General features: G+C 47.8%; 1 protein-coding gene across 1 annotated transcript in view; it reads right to left on the bottom strand.

Moving 5' to 3' along the window:
• The window catches only part of LOC120998324 (aspartic and glutamic acid-rich protein-like), a 2,513,920-nt gene that overhangs the window by 2,444,980 nt on the left and 52,463 nt on the right, over positions 1-16,477 (bottom strand). The gene's annotated exons all lie outside the window — the stretch shown is intronic.

The raw sequence follows: 16,477 nt of genomic DNA, 5'->3' as shown, positions 1-16,477 counted from the left end.
AGCTAGACAGAGTTCACAGGACCGCCGGGCCCAGAACTCGTGACATGAAAAGGCCACGAGACGTCATCTGCCGGGTCCATTTTTACACAGTGAAAGAGTGTATTTTACGTAAAGCCTGGGAAAAGAAGGAACTTTTCTTTAAGGACACTCCGATTACTATCTTGCCAGATGTGTCCCGCCTAACCCTATCTATGCGGAGAATGGTTAGACCCCTGCTAGAAGCAATTAAAGAAGCAAGAGCGTCTTACCGCTGGGGTCATCCGTTCCACATCATTGTCCGCTACTCCAACGGCCAATCTATGCTAGTCCGCTCTCCTGCCGATCTCCCGGAACTGTTCAAATTCCTTGACATCCATCCATTTGCAGTTCCTGATTGGATATTGCCTCCACTCATGCAAGATTCGCCACAAAGACCGGATTTTTCACGAAGATCAGCATCTCCTTCCTCGAGACGCACATCACCTGGCCGTTCCAGCTCCTTCCGCGGCCGTCCATCCAGGCCCCACTACCAGCCTCCAAGACGACTTCCACCGTCTCCCCGTTGATCCACCATCCTAATCTCCATTGATGGGACCCTCCTCCTGCATTCTTGAAGGGGACTTTGCTGAGATACTTTCCACGTCCCTTCATTCTCCGAGGACACTCATGGTCTTATGGTTCTAACCTTATCTTACTCCCTGTGTTCTCTGTTCCTTACCTGCACTGCCTTCATTCCCTCTGTCTTGTAGGTCTAAACCCCTACACCTGTCCTCTCCTCGCTGTCAATGTTACATTACATTTTGGGAAGGGGTCTCCCTGATGCTAAATTGATCTCCTTCAACTTTAGGTCACTGGGCGTTCTCCCTAAGGTTAGGTTCTACCTTCTTTTCTTGACGCCATCTGTTCTACCTCCCCACTAGGGCACTGTGAGTCCTCTCCTTAGTAACCGTTCCGGACAGACTACTCACAGTTACTTTTAGTTTTGCAGCTTTTTCCTGCTTATAGCTAGAACCCCCCCCCCCCCCCTTTCTCTTCTTCCCGCCTGCTCCTACTCTCGTCCATATCCCCCCTCCCCTATTGTCGGCACACTTCTCTCTCACAAAGGTACTCTCCACGTATCTATTTTTTTTACTCTTACTGTTACATTATGTCTGACGTTTTATTGGTCTCCCTTAATGTACAGGGTCTGAACTCGCCTGAAAAGAGATCCTCCCTCCTGCGTCTCCTCTGGGAAAAACGAGCACAAGTGGCGTTTATCCAAGAAACACACCTCCGCTCCTCTTCCACCCCGAAGCTCTCTGACAAGCGTTTCCTTCATGCCTATCACAGCACTGCTCCTGATACAAAGACGAAAGGAATCTCCATCCTTATCTCCAATGCAATCTCTTGGGACCTGATTGATTTTCGCACTGATGGGGCAGGCAGGTACCTGTTTGTTAAAGGAAAGTTGGCAGGCACTTTAGTTACCTTGGCTTCAGTTTATGCCCCTAACAAGGGACAGGTTGGTTTCCTAACCAAGACCCTTAAGGCCTTGGAGGACTTCACTGAGGGCCTTCTGATTCTTGGAGGTGACTTTAACATTGTCCTAGACCCTCGCTTGGATTCCTCCAAGGGCCAAGTTTCTTTTCCCCTCTCAACCATATCCAAGCTCAAGGAGCTCCTTTTCTCCCAGCAACTTGCAGACACCTGGCGCATCTTGTACCCAACATCCCGAGACTATACATTCTTTTCCCACCCACACAACTCCTATTCCAGGTTAAATTACTTTCTCTTGAATCATGCTAGACTGGACCTCCTTACCAGGGCGGAGATTGACCCCATAGCCTTCTCTGACCATGCCCTAATCTCTATATCTCTCTCTTTCCCGACCCACCAGACCAGGGCCTGGCACTGGCAGTTGAATGATTCGCTCCTACAAGACCTACAGGTCACTTCTGAAGTCCGGAAAGACCTGACTGACTATTTTGAGAATAATGTAACGCCTGAGAGTGATCCCCTTACTATCTGGGAAGCCCATAAATGCTTTATCAGAGGCACCTTTATAAAGTTAGGGTCCCAGTTGAAAAAAGAAAAAGAGCAGCAAAGATAACTGCCCTTTTGTTGCGCATTCACGCTTTAGAACAGCAACACAAACAGACCCTGGACTCGCAGCTGGGAGCAGAACTCACCCAGCTTCAGGATCAGGTTCGTTCACTTTGCCTCTCAAAAGCAAAGGCGACCTTAACCAAATGCCGCAGACACTACTATGAACATGGAAATAAACCAGGCAGAACCCTCGCTTGTGCTTTGCGAAAGACTAGACTATGCTCTTACGTTCCCCACGTGTCAACCCTCTCCGGTTCGAAAACCTCCCTTCCGTGGGAAATAACAGAAGCGTTCAGATCATACTACTATCACACGCTGTATAACATAGAGGACCCTTATCAGTGCGCTGCCCATGAACCTATGCCCTCAATGAGGGCTTATCTCGAATCCGCGGGCCTACCGTCTTTCCCTCCAGAGGCAGTTTCAATATTGGAGATGCCCATATTATTATCTGAGTTACAGGCAGCTATCAAAGACTCCCAAACAGGGAAGACTCCTGGTCCAGATGGACTCACGCTACCCTACTATAAGCAATTCGGGGACATTTTATCTATTCACTTTCTAGCTGCCTTTAACTCATTTGATACGGCCCGTACCCTCCCCAATGATACCCTTAGAGCACACATCACGGTCGTCCCTAAGGAAGGGAAAGACCTTTCGCAATGCCAAAGCTATCGCCCCATCTCACTGATTAACGTGGACTTAAAATTGTTTTCTAAAATACTTGCCACGCGTTTCCTACCACATCTCCAAAAATTAATCCATTTAGACCAAACAGGTTTCTTGCCCCTGAGAGAAGCACGTGATAACACTACGAGAGCAATAAACATGATTTACCAGGCCGTTACTGTCACGAACTATGGATCCGATCGCTCCGGATCCCACAGCTCTGACGTAGTGGTCTGTGACGGAGTCTGCGCACACACAGAGACCTCACGTGACCGGGGTATTACCATTCGGCTAACACCCCCACACTACACTTCGGTAACTGCCACCACGTGGGTTCCCGGTCCACGAGCCGACTATCCGGGTCATTCACTATCACACAGATCAGTGGATGAACCGGATATCACTTACTGACCAACCGCAGTCAATCACCCCCAGCTACAATTCCTAAATGCAATTTAACTAACTACCTGGTAACGTCTCTTCAAAGGCAAGGTACGTTGTTCAGCAGCTTAGAATATGGAAGACTTGGCCACTTAGATTTTATAATCTTTAATAAGAGGTAAAAAGCAGTGCATACAAATCTAATGAAAATGACTATAAATCTACAGAATAATAATAACAATATAAATAATCACGACAGTTCAAATGAAAGGGAAAAAGGTGAAAGAATACTTAGTTTCTCTGGAGGCTTTCAGATGGTCGCTCATATGTCCTTTTTGAATCCTTGCAAACCCAGTTCAGTATGTATCAGGGGAGACCCTCAAAGTTCTTCTGATACAGGGATATGCTGTCAATGTCCAATTAAGTGTCTGGTGATGTTCCATGGGTCTCTCTCCTCTGTCCTTGTGCACAGATTTTTATCAACTCTCCCATGGGCAGGAGACTTACTCCTGTCAGCCAATGGCAGCAGAGTGACTGTGAAGCCTAAGGATTGTTTTATGACCCCATCAAAGTTCAGTTCCTACAATGAGGATTATACTTAAGCCCGTATCTCCCTGATACATCGGCATATTTTTATACAGAATACATATTTGCGATCCTTATTTATTTAAATACAGAATGAGACCACACACGGTAATGCTGGGACCTGTAGTTCTTCTACCACCCATAGGTGAGCTACAGAATCACATCCTCTGGTCATATTTGATACCCAATTAATCACAATACTCTGTAGAGCCTGGATCTGGTGTCAGAAAGGGCATAAGTTGATTCATAACTGAAATATGAAAGTGGACTGGTTTTATGCCTAGAGCTAATTAAGGGCTATTAGCTCTCCTCAAACCAGACCTGGAAATTAATGACGTCACGCTCCAGCCAGGCTTGACAGCGAGCTGATCTTTATCTTATAGGACAAGATGAGCTGGGCCTGGTATGGCCTTTATGACCTTTTATAGCCGGCCTCACAGAGTAGTGGTAATAAAAGTGTCCATCTATATCATACTTGACCCAGGCTTCAGGAAGATGAGAGTTCACTGTTCCTTTACATAGGCCAGAAGCATACAAAATGGCTACCCAGAGGAATTATGTATGTATGCCGGCACACCTCCCTCTTTTAAAAGGTTGCCTGGGGAAATGGCCACAAGCCTATTCTACAGCAACCCAGCCGTCTCCGGCCGATTCTCCCTGCCGCGACAACCCGTCGGCATTTCCATGTAAACTACCTTTTCTGTGCTGCACGGTGAAGTTGTACTGCTGCAAAATCAGGCTCCATCTCAGCAGTTTCGCATTGTCTCCTGCGAGACGTGCCAACCAGCTGAGGGGATTGTGATCGGTGATCACTGTGAAATTGCGTCCATACAGGTAGTGTTGTAGCTTTTGCAGGGACCACACAATAGCTAAACACTCCTTCTCTATTGTGGAGTAGCTGGTCTCCCTGGCCAGTAACTTACGGCTCAGGTATAGTACAGGATGCTCCTCCCCGGCCTGGTTCACCTGACTCAGGACTGCACCCAGACCAAAGGCAGAAGCATCCGTGTGGACCACAAACTTCCGAGTGAAATCTGGGGCCTGAAGCACAGGAGAACTGGCTAGTGCATCCTTCAGGGCCTGGAAGCCTTGCTCGCATTCCGGCGTCCATGACACCATCCTGGGCAGCTTCTTCTTGGTCAAGTCTGTCAGAGGCTTGGCCAGGGTGCTATAGTTCGGGATGAACTTCCTATAGTACCCGGCCGTTCCCAAGAAAGACATGACCTGTTTCTTGGTGAGGGGTGTTGGCCATCTCGTAATGGCTTCCACCTTCTCTATTTCAGGCCTCAGTGTGCCTCCTCCTACTCTGTGGCCTAAGTAAGTGACCTCATTCATGCCCAGCTGGCACTTGCTAGGCTTCACAGTTAGTCCAGCTGCAGCAAGTTTGTCCAGTACTTGCGACAGGTGCACCAGGTGCTCCTTCCACGTGGTGCTATACACGGCAATGTCGTCTAAATAGGCGACAGCACATTCTTCTAGTCCTTCCAGCAAGTCATTCACAAGCCTTTGAAAGGTGGCTGGCGCATTCTTCATCCCAAACGGCATTACAGTAAATTCGTATAAGCCGAATGGGGTGATGAAGGCCGACTTCTCCTGAGCCTCCGAGGTCAGGGGAATCTGCCAATACCCCCTGCTCAGGTCCATGATTGTCAGGTAGCTGGCTCCTGCCAACTTATCTAACAGTTCATCAATCCTGGGCATGGGGTAAGCATCCGAGGTTGTGATGGCATTCAGTTTCCGATAATCCACACAGAACCTGGTTGTCTGATCTTTCTTCGGGACCAGAACCACCGGTGAGGCCCAAGCGCTGTGGGATTTCTGAATGACCCCGAGCTGCTTCATCTCCTCTATCTCCCTCCTGAGGTCTGCCTGGACCTCCATTGAGACGCGGTAGGCGGACTGCTTTGTGGGAGCATGTGTACCTGTGTCCACATGATGGACTGCAAGGTGTGTTCTCCCGGGTTTCCCTGTAAAAGTGTCACGGTGAGCCGTCAACACTTCTAAGAGCTGAGATCTCTGCTGGGACGAGAGTTGAGGGTTGAGGGTTAAGTCCACCTCCAACTCTCGAGTGTCAGCTAGCAGATCTAGTAGGGGGTCGGCCTCCTCCCTTTCGGGCAGGCTGCAAACCGGCATAACATGTGGCGTTCTCTCGTGATGCTCCTTGAGCATGTTGACGTGAAACGTCTTCTGTCTCCTACCTCCCTCTCCAAGGCCCACCACATAATTTACCTTACTCAGACGTTTGACAATGGGGTACGGCCCTTCCCATGCAGCTTGCAGTTTGTTTTGCCGCATCGGCAGCAGGACATAGACCTTCTGCCCCTCCTGGTAGATTCTCTCTCGGGCAGTGCGGTTATACCACTGCTTCTGTTTGCTTTGGGCCTGCACCATATTCTCCTGTACCAGACCTACAAGCGACTCCATTTTGTCTCGGAACCTGAGGACATAGTCCACTACAGAGACTTCCGTTCCGGCAACCTTGCCTTCCCAAGACTCTCTGATTAGGTCTAGGGGACCTCTTACTCGTCGCCCATACAGGAGTTCAAAGGGCGAAAACCCGGTTGACTCCTGGGGAACCTCTCTGTAGGCAAATAGCAGGTGAGGTAGATATCGTTCCCAGTCCGTCCCTTGCGCCTCCACGAATGTCTTCAGCATCTGCTTCAACGTCCCGTTGAAGCGCTCACAGAGGCCGTTTGTTTGTGGGTGGTAAGGGCTGGCTACGATATGGTTCACCTGTATTTTCCTACAGAGCCCCTGCATTAGTTCAGACATGAACTGAGGTCCTTGGTCGCTGAGAAGCTCAGCTGGGAACCCCACTCTCGTGAAGATCCCCAGCAGGGCGTCCGCAACCTTGTCAGCCCTAATGGAGGATAACGCCACTGCTTCCGGGTAGCGCGTCGCGTAATCCACCAGGGTTAATATGAACCGTTTACCCGAACTGCTGGGGATGGCCAGTGGACCAATGATGTCCACGGCCACCCTCCTGAAGGGTTCATCAATTATCGGTAAGGGATTCAATGGAGCTCGGTGACGGTCTCCTGCTTTGCCAACTCGCTGACAGGTGTCGCAGGACCTGCAGTACTTGGCGACATCTGCCCCGAGGCCAGGCCAGAAAAAATTCTGCATCACCCGGGACTTTGTTTTGGTTACTCCCAGGTGACCAGCTAAGGGGATCTCATGAGCCACTTGCAGTAATTGTTCCCTGAACTGCACAGGTACAATAAGCTGCCTCTTGAGTGGCCCCACCCTACTGTCACTGTGGGAGATGTCCTCCTTATACAGTTTCCCATTGTCCCAACACACTCGGTATTTGTCTCCCTCAGTGGGAGGGCTGGCAGCTAACCCTCTTAGCTGCTCCAAGGTAGGGTCATCTCGCAGGGCCTGCTCAAAGGCGGCACTACAAGTCCCAGCCAGCTGTCCTGTGGCGAACAGGGACAGTGGCTGAGGCTCTGACGCGGTTAAGTCCACCGGGTCCGAACCAGTGGAAGGGGACACTTCCACTTGCTCTTCCCCAATGGAGCGTTCCGCTGCGGCTTTTGCAGCCCTGCGAGTGACGGGCAACACAGGCACAATAATGTCATCACATTTAACATTTGCACAACTTGAATCAGTTAAACACATGTCCGCTACCTGGGTACATACACCCGCCATCCCCTCTACATCTCCTGTCATAGGAGAACTGCTCCCACACACCCCACCTCCCACCTCCCGCGGTCCATCCCCAAGGTTTTCTGATGTTACGCAAACATCCTTGCACAGTACCTCGGTATGTTTAGGGACCTCCATAGGGACGGGTGAGTCCTGTGTGCTTCCAGGGGGCACGTAGCACGAGACCAATCGTCCTAGGTCAGTGCCTAATAAAACATTTGTGGGGATCTCCGCAGAGACTCCCACCTCCCTTACTCCACTCCCAGCCCCCCAATCAAGGAAAACACGAGCTAGGGGAACATTAGGGCTCACCCCCCCAACTCCCGTGATGGTGAGGCTTTTGCCGGGAATAAGGTCTGCGTCATCCACTAGTTCAGGCCGAACTAGTGTGACTTCGGCTCCTGTATCGCGGAAGCCTGTGGTGCACCGGTTGCCCACAGTAACCGACTGTAGGTTGTCTGCGGTGTGTCTTGCAGCTCCATTCACCAACAGCACAGATGATGGGTTGCGGGCAAGCTTGCCAGGGGGTGCTGTCTTCTTCTCCGGGCACGAGTGGCTGAGGTGTCCTGGCTTGCCACACGCATAGCACTTGCGCACATCTGTCGGTGCTGGCTTGACTCCTTCGGGTCTTTGTGCAGGCCTGTGAAAGGGTCGCTGGACCGGAACCGACAAAGCTGGCCGGGAGGAAGAAGCAGATGAAGAGGTTCCTCCCAGGCGGGACAGAGTGTCTTTGAATGCCCGAGTGCTGGGCATGGCGACGTATTCATCGGCTAGCTCGGCCGCCTCTCGCGCACTCTTCGGCTTGTGCTCACATACATATTTTTGCACATCCGTGGGGCAATTGGAGACAAACTGTTCTCGGACCATCAGATCCGCCAGGGACTGCTTGGTGTCCTCTGTGAGGGGATCAGACCACTGTTGGAAGGTGGTCTGCAACTTGCCCAGATGGTCCATAAAAGTATCTCCGGGCCCTCTCCGCAGGGACCGGAACCGTAAACGGTAAGTCTCTGGAGTCAGCTGGTACTTGACCAGAATAGCCTTTTTGATGACCGCGTAACTGGTACGCTCTGCTAATGGTAGTCCGACCAGGGCCTCCATAGCTTTGCCCTTCAGTGCGGACATTAGATGTCCAGCCCACTGCGGCTCTGGTACCTGGTACTGCTGGCATGAGGTTTCAAAAGCATGCAGGAAAAGATCAATGTCACAGTTCTCAGACTCCATCACAGGCAGTTTTGGCTTGACCATCAGGGATGGGCCTGTGGATGTAGCATGCCGGTCGGACCCCTGAAGCTGTACTCGGGCCAGGTCCAGTTCATGCCTGCGGACAGCTTCCCGTTCTCGTTCTGCAGCATCTCGCTCAGCCTTGCGCTCTGCAGCCTCGAGCTCAGCCTTGCGCTCTGCAGCCTCGAGCTCAGCCTTGCGCTCTGCCCGACGTGCCTCCAGCAGCCGAAAATATAAGTCCGGGTTACTGAGCATTAGTTGGTCCAGACCATTTTGGGATGGCATAGAGACAGAGTTATGTCCAGCTAGAGGACTGCAAGCCCCAGCAGGCTGTCCTCCTCCCAGTTCATCATCCTCATTCTGGAAGGGGTCACCTGGCTCAGGGGCCCCTGAGTGTCCTCCATTCTCTGAATCCTGCAGGGATGACTCTTGACTCCTCCATGCACATAACTCCTGGATAAGGACAGTCTTATTTTTCCCATATACTTGGATGCCTTTGTGCTCACACAGAGCTGTGATATCAGACACGCTCATGGCGTCATAATTCACTGATTCGGACATTATTGCCAAATAAAAGATAGGACAGAAAACAAGAGAGAGGGGAGGGTACTGTCGTGAATTATTATTCTATCAAAACTAATGCACTGTGCTTCGTCTTCCAGAATTTTTCAATCCTTTAGTACAGAGTTATGGACATAACTTCATGCACTAATATTCTAAGCATACAGAATCCCGTAAGCTGCCACCAGAAAATGTCACGAACTATGGATCCGATCGCTCCGGATCCCACAGCTCTGACGTAGTGGTCTGTGACGGAGTCTGCGCACACACAGAGACCTCACGTGACCGGGGTATTACCATTCGGCTAACACCCCCACACTACACTTCGGTAACTGCCACCACGTGGGTTCCCGGTCCACGAGCCGACTATCCGGGTCATTCACTATCACACAGATCAGTGGATGAACCGGATATCACTTACTGACCAACCGCAGTCAATCACCCCCAGCTACAATTCCTAAATGCAATTTAACTAACTACCTGGTAACGTCTCTTCAAAGGCAAGGTACGTTGTTCAGCAGCTTAGAATATGGAAGACTTGGCCACTTAGATTTTATAATCTTTAATAAGAGGTAAAAAGCAGTGCATACAAATCTAATGAAAATGACTATAAATCTACAGAATAATAATAACAATATAAATAATCACGACAGTTCAAATGAAAGGGAAAAAGGTGAAAGAATACTTAGTTTCTCTGGAGGCTTTCAGATGGTCGCTCATATGTCCTTTTTGAATCCTTGCAAACCCAGTTCAGTATGTATCAGGGGAGACCCTCAAAGTTCTTCTGATACAGGGATATGCTGTCAATGTCCAATTAAGTGTCTGGTGATGTTCCATGGGTCTCTCTCCTCTGTCCTTGTGCACAGATTTTTATCAACTCTCCCATGGGCAGGAGACTTACTCCTGTCAGCCAATGGCAGCAGAGTGACTGTGAAGCCTAAGGATTGTTTTATGACCCCATCAAAGTTCAGTTCCTACAATGAGGATTATACTTAAGCCCGTATCTCCCTGATACATCGGCATATTTTTATACAGAATACATATTTGCGATCCTTATTTATTTAAATACAGAATGAGACCACACACGGTAATGCTGGGACCTGTAGTTCTTCTACCACCCATAGGTGAGCTACAGAATCACATCCTCTGGTCATATTTGATACCCAATTAATCACAATACTCTGTAGAGCCTGGATCTGGTGTCAGAAAGGGCATAAGTTGATTCATAACTGAAATATGAAAGTGGACTGGTTTTATGCCTAGAGCTAATTAAGGGCTATTAGCTCTCCTCAAACCAGACCTGGAAATTAATGACGTCACGCTCCAGCCAGGCTTGACAGCGAGCTGATCTTTATCTTATAGGACAAGATGAGCTGGGCCTGGTATGGCCTTTATGACCTTTTATAGCCGGCCTCACAGAGTAGTGGTAATAAAAGTGTCCATCTATATCATACTTGACCCAGGCTTCAGGAAGATGAGAGTTCACTGTTCCTTTACATAGGCCAGAAGCATACAAAATGGCTACCCAGAGGAATTATGTATGTATGCCGGCACAGTTACCTCTAAGATCCCAACATTATTCCTATCAACTGACGCCGAAAAGGCATTTTGATAGGGTCAATTGGAATTTCATGTTTGAAACCCTACGATGCATAGGATTAGGTGAGAAGATGTTGACACGAATTGCTAATCTTTATTCCAACCCCACGGCAGTAGTCAAAGTGAATGGCTAATTTTCCTCACCCCTAACCATCCGCAATGGAACAAGACAGGGCTGTCCCCTATCCCCTTTAATATTTCTGATCTGTCTAGAACCGCTTCTATGCCACATAAGGGGGAACCCCGATATTTCAGGATTACAGATCCAAGGGTCCTCACACAAGGTCGCAGCCTACGCTGACGATCTACTATTCTTCCTCAGCAACCCAAGGATTACCCTCCCAAACCTGCTACGGGAACTTAAAACATATGCCCACTTCTCGAACTTTAAGATTAATTATCAGAAATCTGAAGCCTTAAACATCACTCTCCCACCTGCCACAGTCACGTCAATATCAGAGAACTTCCCTTTTAAATGGGCGCGTTCGTCTTTGAAATACCTTGGGATATTTCTGACCCCTACACTCTCTGACCTATACCAGGTTAACTACCCGCCTCTTCTCCGAACCATAAAATCAGACTTAGACAGGTGGCATAAAAACACGTTTTCTTGGTTTGGTAGGATCTCTATTTTTAAAATGAACATATTGAGAAAAAAATCCTTTTCTTCTTTCAAGCCCTTCCGGTCCACATTCCCAGACTCTTTTTTTTTCACAATCTTCAGAAAATGTTGACACATTTTATTTGGGCCGGCAAACCGTCCAGGATAGCTAGGTCAATACTTTTCCGCCCCAAACTGGAAGGAGGACTAGGGCTCCCAGACTTACTTTCCTACCACAGAGCATCACATCTCCTTAGAATTGTAGATTGGTGTCGTCACAAAGCTTACAAACAATGGATCTCAGTGGAATAGTCTTTCCTGTCTACTCCATTGCCTGCTACTCCATGGTTGGCCACCCATATCCCACTGGAGGCACGCTTACACCCGACCATAGGCCCTTCCCTGAAAGTCTTCTCTACCATTCAAAATCGCCCCGGTATCTCCCCGTCCCCTTCTCCTCTGTTCCCTATCCTGGGTAACCCCCAATTTCCCCCTGGGATGGAACGCGGACCCTTTCATGATCTGGTAAATTGCAACAAATTTAGGGCCCATCATCTGATCGCCTCGAATATGTGGCTTACCCCCCAACAGATCACGGAGATGGCTGAGACCCCTAACATCAACCCTTGGCAGGCTCGACAACTTAAGCATTTCATGGCCACACTTCCTCCGGCGGAGACGTATATTCGAGACAAGACAGAATTTGAGTCTCTTTGTGACCAATCTGGTGTGACAAGACGTACCCTTTCTCGAATGTACAACCTGCTACTCACTCCCCCTGACCAACCTCCTCCCAATTATGTCACTCAGTGGAAAGCTGATCTAGATGTCACGTTTTCCCCGGAACAGCGATTAAGATTGTATACATGCATTCACAAAACATCTATTGCCAGCAGTGTCCAAGAAGCTGGATTCAAACTCGTGGCCCGTTGGTATAGGGTCCCTACTAGACTTAACTCCATTTTCCCAACAATCTCTCCTTTATGCTGGTGATGTGGCTCCTCGAGAGGCACTATCTTACACACATTCTGGGACTGTCCTACTCTTACGAGTTTCTGGGATTCGGTGTGGTTGATTACATCTAAATTCACCTCAAATACCCTTCCTAAAACGCCCGCTTTCTTCCTGCTCCATCAGTGCGAGATTCCACTTTCTACCTATAACAGATCTGTGATAAGGCACCTGGTAAATGCAGCAAGAGCTTGCATCCCATGCCTATGGAGGCAACCATCTGCTCCCACTATAGCTATGTGGATCAACAAAGTCCAGGAGACCATGAGAATGGAAAATCTTACTTCATCATTGAGACACACAGAGAAGGGGTTCACTAAAACCTGGAGTCACTGGATGGAATTCCATGACTCCGCAGAATGTAGATCACTCTTATCCCCTGCGTGAGAGTGAGGTTTGCTGCTAACTACCCTTCCCCTCCCTCCCCTCTCCCCTCTTTTTTCCCTCTCTTTTTATTATTTTCCTCCCTCTCCTCTCTTTCATTTCCTTACGATGTCTGTCTGTTATTCCGTTTTTTAAAATTGCTCCACATATAATTGTGGGGTGCCCCCAATGGGCACTGTGCTTACTTATCTAGCCAATTGTCATCTATTACATTTTTGCTCCATTCATTGGGCTATGTTCAATATTTGCCTCATGGCTTGTCATGATTTAGATAAATGGAAAAATGAAAAATCCTAAATAAAGAATTTACAAAAAAAAAAAAATAGGTCTTTTGCAAATATTTTTCAGACTGCTGCGTCGTCATGATTGCATCGAGATCCGTGAAGACTTCTTATGCGTGTTTATTTCATACGTGTTTGCTATATCAGTGAAGCTATCACAGCATATATACTAACACAGCTTTTATATTCAGTTTTACACTATAGAGGAATAATCTATTGATAAATAAATTAATACCGTGTGTACAGTTCTGGTGGGAGGGGGGGCGTGTATGTTTGATCACTATCACCCCTAGTGGGTGTCACCTGTTACAAGTTATATAAGCGGCGTCTCTAACCACAGTGAATCAGTTGCGACATCTAAAAATAAATATTTTATTAAAATAGGTTTACTACAGTGCTCACGTCACAAGTTAACTTTCAAATATTACCGAAAGTAAAACAATTAGCACGTGTGCAGTTATTTGATAATACCACAGTGGATTACGAAATATAGGATAACAACGCTATGTTTCAATACATTTCCAGTGCAGGAAAATACATCTATGCCTTATACTATACAAACTTCGAGCTCTACAAAAAACTTATCAAATTTAAGTTAAACTGTATAGTATTGGGTCACAGGCTGTCTCGCAAATATATTTCTCAGGTTCAATCCACTCATCCATTATCATCTCTTTGATATTCTCATTAATGGGGAATACGTAAACCCCCGAACATTTCATCCTGAACCGTACGCGGCTTGGGAGTATCCTCTATGCCCATAGTGGATCTAACTGCTTTCAATAAATCTTTCATTTCATCCGAGGAAAATAAGTACTTTTTATCGTCCTCTACAATGTTACCCTATGAGAGAAGTTCTTCCTCAAGCACTCGTCTAGAGGTAGAGGTATCCTCATCAATGTCCTCAGCATCAGAGGAGGATTGAATGGATAGTCTCGGTTGTTTGGCAGGCAGGAGAGAAGTACTAGGAGTAGTAAGAGATTCTAGGGAGGACGTAATCTCATCCTGAATAAAAGATTTCATCTCAGAAAGGATAGATGGTTGCTCCTTTTTTAAGACGTCAGGAATGCATCCCTTGCACAACTTCTTTTTATAGTCATCAGGCAGTCTCTTGGCACAGGTAGCGCACTTTAGAGATCTTGACTTAGATTTAGTATATCTCGCTCCCTTAGGAACAGAAGAAGAGCAACCAATTATCAGTTTGAGTATTATTGTCACAGTCGTTATCTTTGACTGTGACCTTCCGTTCTTGCTCATTCGGCGCTCCTCGCTGAAGTTCTGTTCCTGTGTGCTAATTTGTGGTTCTTTATGGGTTAACTCCCCTGTGTGCCTATTAGGAGTTAATCCTCTGTCTGCTCCATGGGTGTGGTCTCTCTGCTGCACCCATGGAACCTGTATATAAGGCTGAGGTTTCCTCAGTTCTGTGTCAGCTCTCCTGGTGTGTGTTGTTTTGTCCTGTTCCTGGTTTGTACTCTCTCCCATGCTGCTGACCCATGGGATCTGTGTCTGTCTGTGCTCTGTGAGTTTCCCTACTTGTTCATTTGCGTCCTTTTTCCTGTCTTTCTGTTCTGCCAGTTATGTTTTAGTTACTTTGTGTTTATTCTGATGTCTGTGTTCAGCAAGCCTTTGCAGCAGAGTGGCATGACAAGGCCATGCAGTTTACTACTGGTGGAGCAAGTCCTTCTCTGCTCATTGCCACTACTGCTCCCTTGTGTGAACTCCTGTTTGTATTATTAGTTGCCCTGTTTTGTATTCATATGTCTGTGTTCAGCAAGCCTTTGCAGCAGAGTGGCATGACAAGGCCATGCAGTTTACTACTGGTGGAGCAAGTCCTTCTCTGCTCATTGCCACTCCTGCTCCCTTGCATGAACTCCTGCTTGTGTTATTATTTGCCCTGTTTTGTATTTACCTGTCTGTTATGTTTGCCTATGTGCCGTCGGTACCTTCTGGTACCTGTTGTCCATTCGCTCCTGCTGTCACTGTCTAGGTCACGCTCCAGAGTGGACCCTGGCAACTTTCTGTGGCTAAGTCTAACCCTACCATCTAGGGCTCTAGTGAAAACCAGGAGTTGATTAGTTACGCCCCTCTGGAGTATTACTAGACAGTGGCGCAGTGGGGGTTTTCTCCCACTGTGCTGACGGTACATAGAGCTCATGTTTTGTCTGTGCTGCCTTCCATGTATGTTTGTGCAATAAACTCTTATGTGTCTGTACCTGATTTCCGTTTATTGCTTGACGACGCGGTGGTCTCTCCTGGGACCTCCAACTCGTGACAATTATGTTATTAAACATAAGGATAACATACTCCCCTTTGGGGAACTCATGGTAGGAGCAGCCGGAGAGGGGTCCAAAACCTCCTGAAGGGAAGCTGTAGTCTCGGGATTTGTCATAGTGACGGTGATGACCAGCCTTATGCTGCATGAGCGCCACTTTTTTAAAACGCTTCTTGGCATCTGACGTCATCCACAAGCACTTCCCTGTGCAATGCGCCCTGGTTCCGCCGTAAGATCAAAGGGACCCCACGTGGATCCAGCGTCAGCGGTCTGCTTCCGATATGCAGTGGAAGGAAGATCGTGATCTAAGGAGGAGCGCAGGTCCCAGCATAAGCCAGGGCAAGCGTCCACGTTGTCCAGCCTTAGCCTTTGCCGCGGGAAGGCAGCAGGGGATGAAGGTAAAATCTTCCTGATCTTCACCTCCCAACAGGGAGGACTCTCTCTGCGTGCTTACCCCGTAGGGGCAGGAAAACACTGAGTGGGAGAAGGGGTGGGGGGAATTCAAAAGCTCTCTGTGTATTCCTGCCCCTACAGAGGTCAAGGGTCATCTCTCATTGTGGCCATCGTGGTGGATGGAATGGAAAAATTATTTTCGGTTTGATAGCGATTTTTACTTTCAGCTTCTCCGAGTTTCGCTAATATATTCATGGAAACCTTTGAGACACGGCATGTATTTTGTGTGGGTGGCTTCGCTATGTGGACGATGTGTTCATGCTGTGGAGGGGTGATCAATCTTCCCTTCTACAGTTTGTTACCCATTTAAACGAGTGCCATAATTCCATCAAACTTACACTGAGTTATGATGAAAATGTTATTAATTTCTTGGATGTTGAATTACGGCACGTAGAGGGAGGATTTGAGACCACACTAGTCACAAAGACCACAGATCGAAATAACCTGCAGCTTCATTCCAGCCACCACGTCCCTCACATTTTTTCTAGTATCCCTAGGAGCCAGTTCACACGGGCCAGAAGAATATCTAGTACTGGCAAATAATACGAAAAAAATCGCTTATTGATGGGTAATAAATTCACACAGAGGGGTTATAATAAGAAACAGGTGACTGAAATTGGAATAGAGGTTGGTAAAAAAAAACAAGACAGGACATCAGACAGGTTAAAAAGAGGGAGAAGCAAAAGAAACAATTTGTGTAATCTTTCCAAATATGTTCGACATTCTAAACTAATAAAAAAGGTTATT

Source organism: Bufo bufo, chromosome 4 (genome assembly GCF_905171765.1).
Source record: "Bufo bufo chromosome 4, aBufBuf1.1, whole genome shotgun sequence".
In the NCBI taxonomy this organism is placed as follows: domain Eukaryota; kingdom Metazoa; phylum Chordata; class Amphibia; order Anura; family Bufonidae; genus Bufo; species Bufo bufo.
This window is presented reverse-complemented; position numbering and strand designations above follow the sequence as displayed.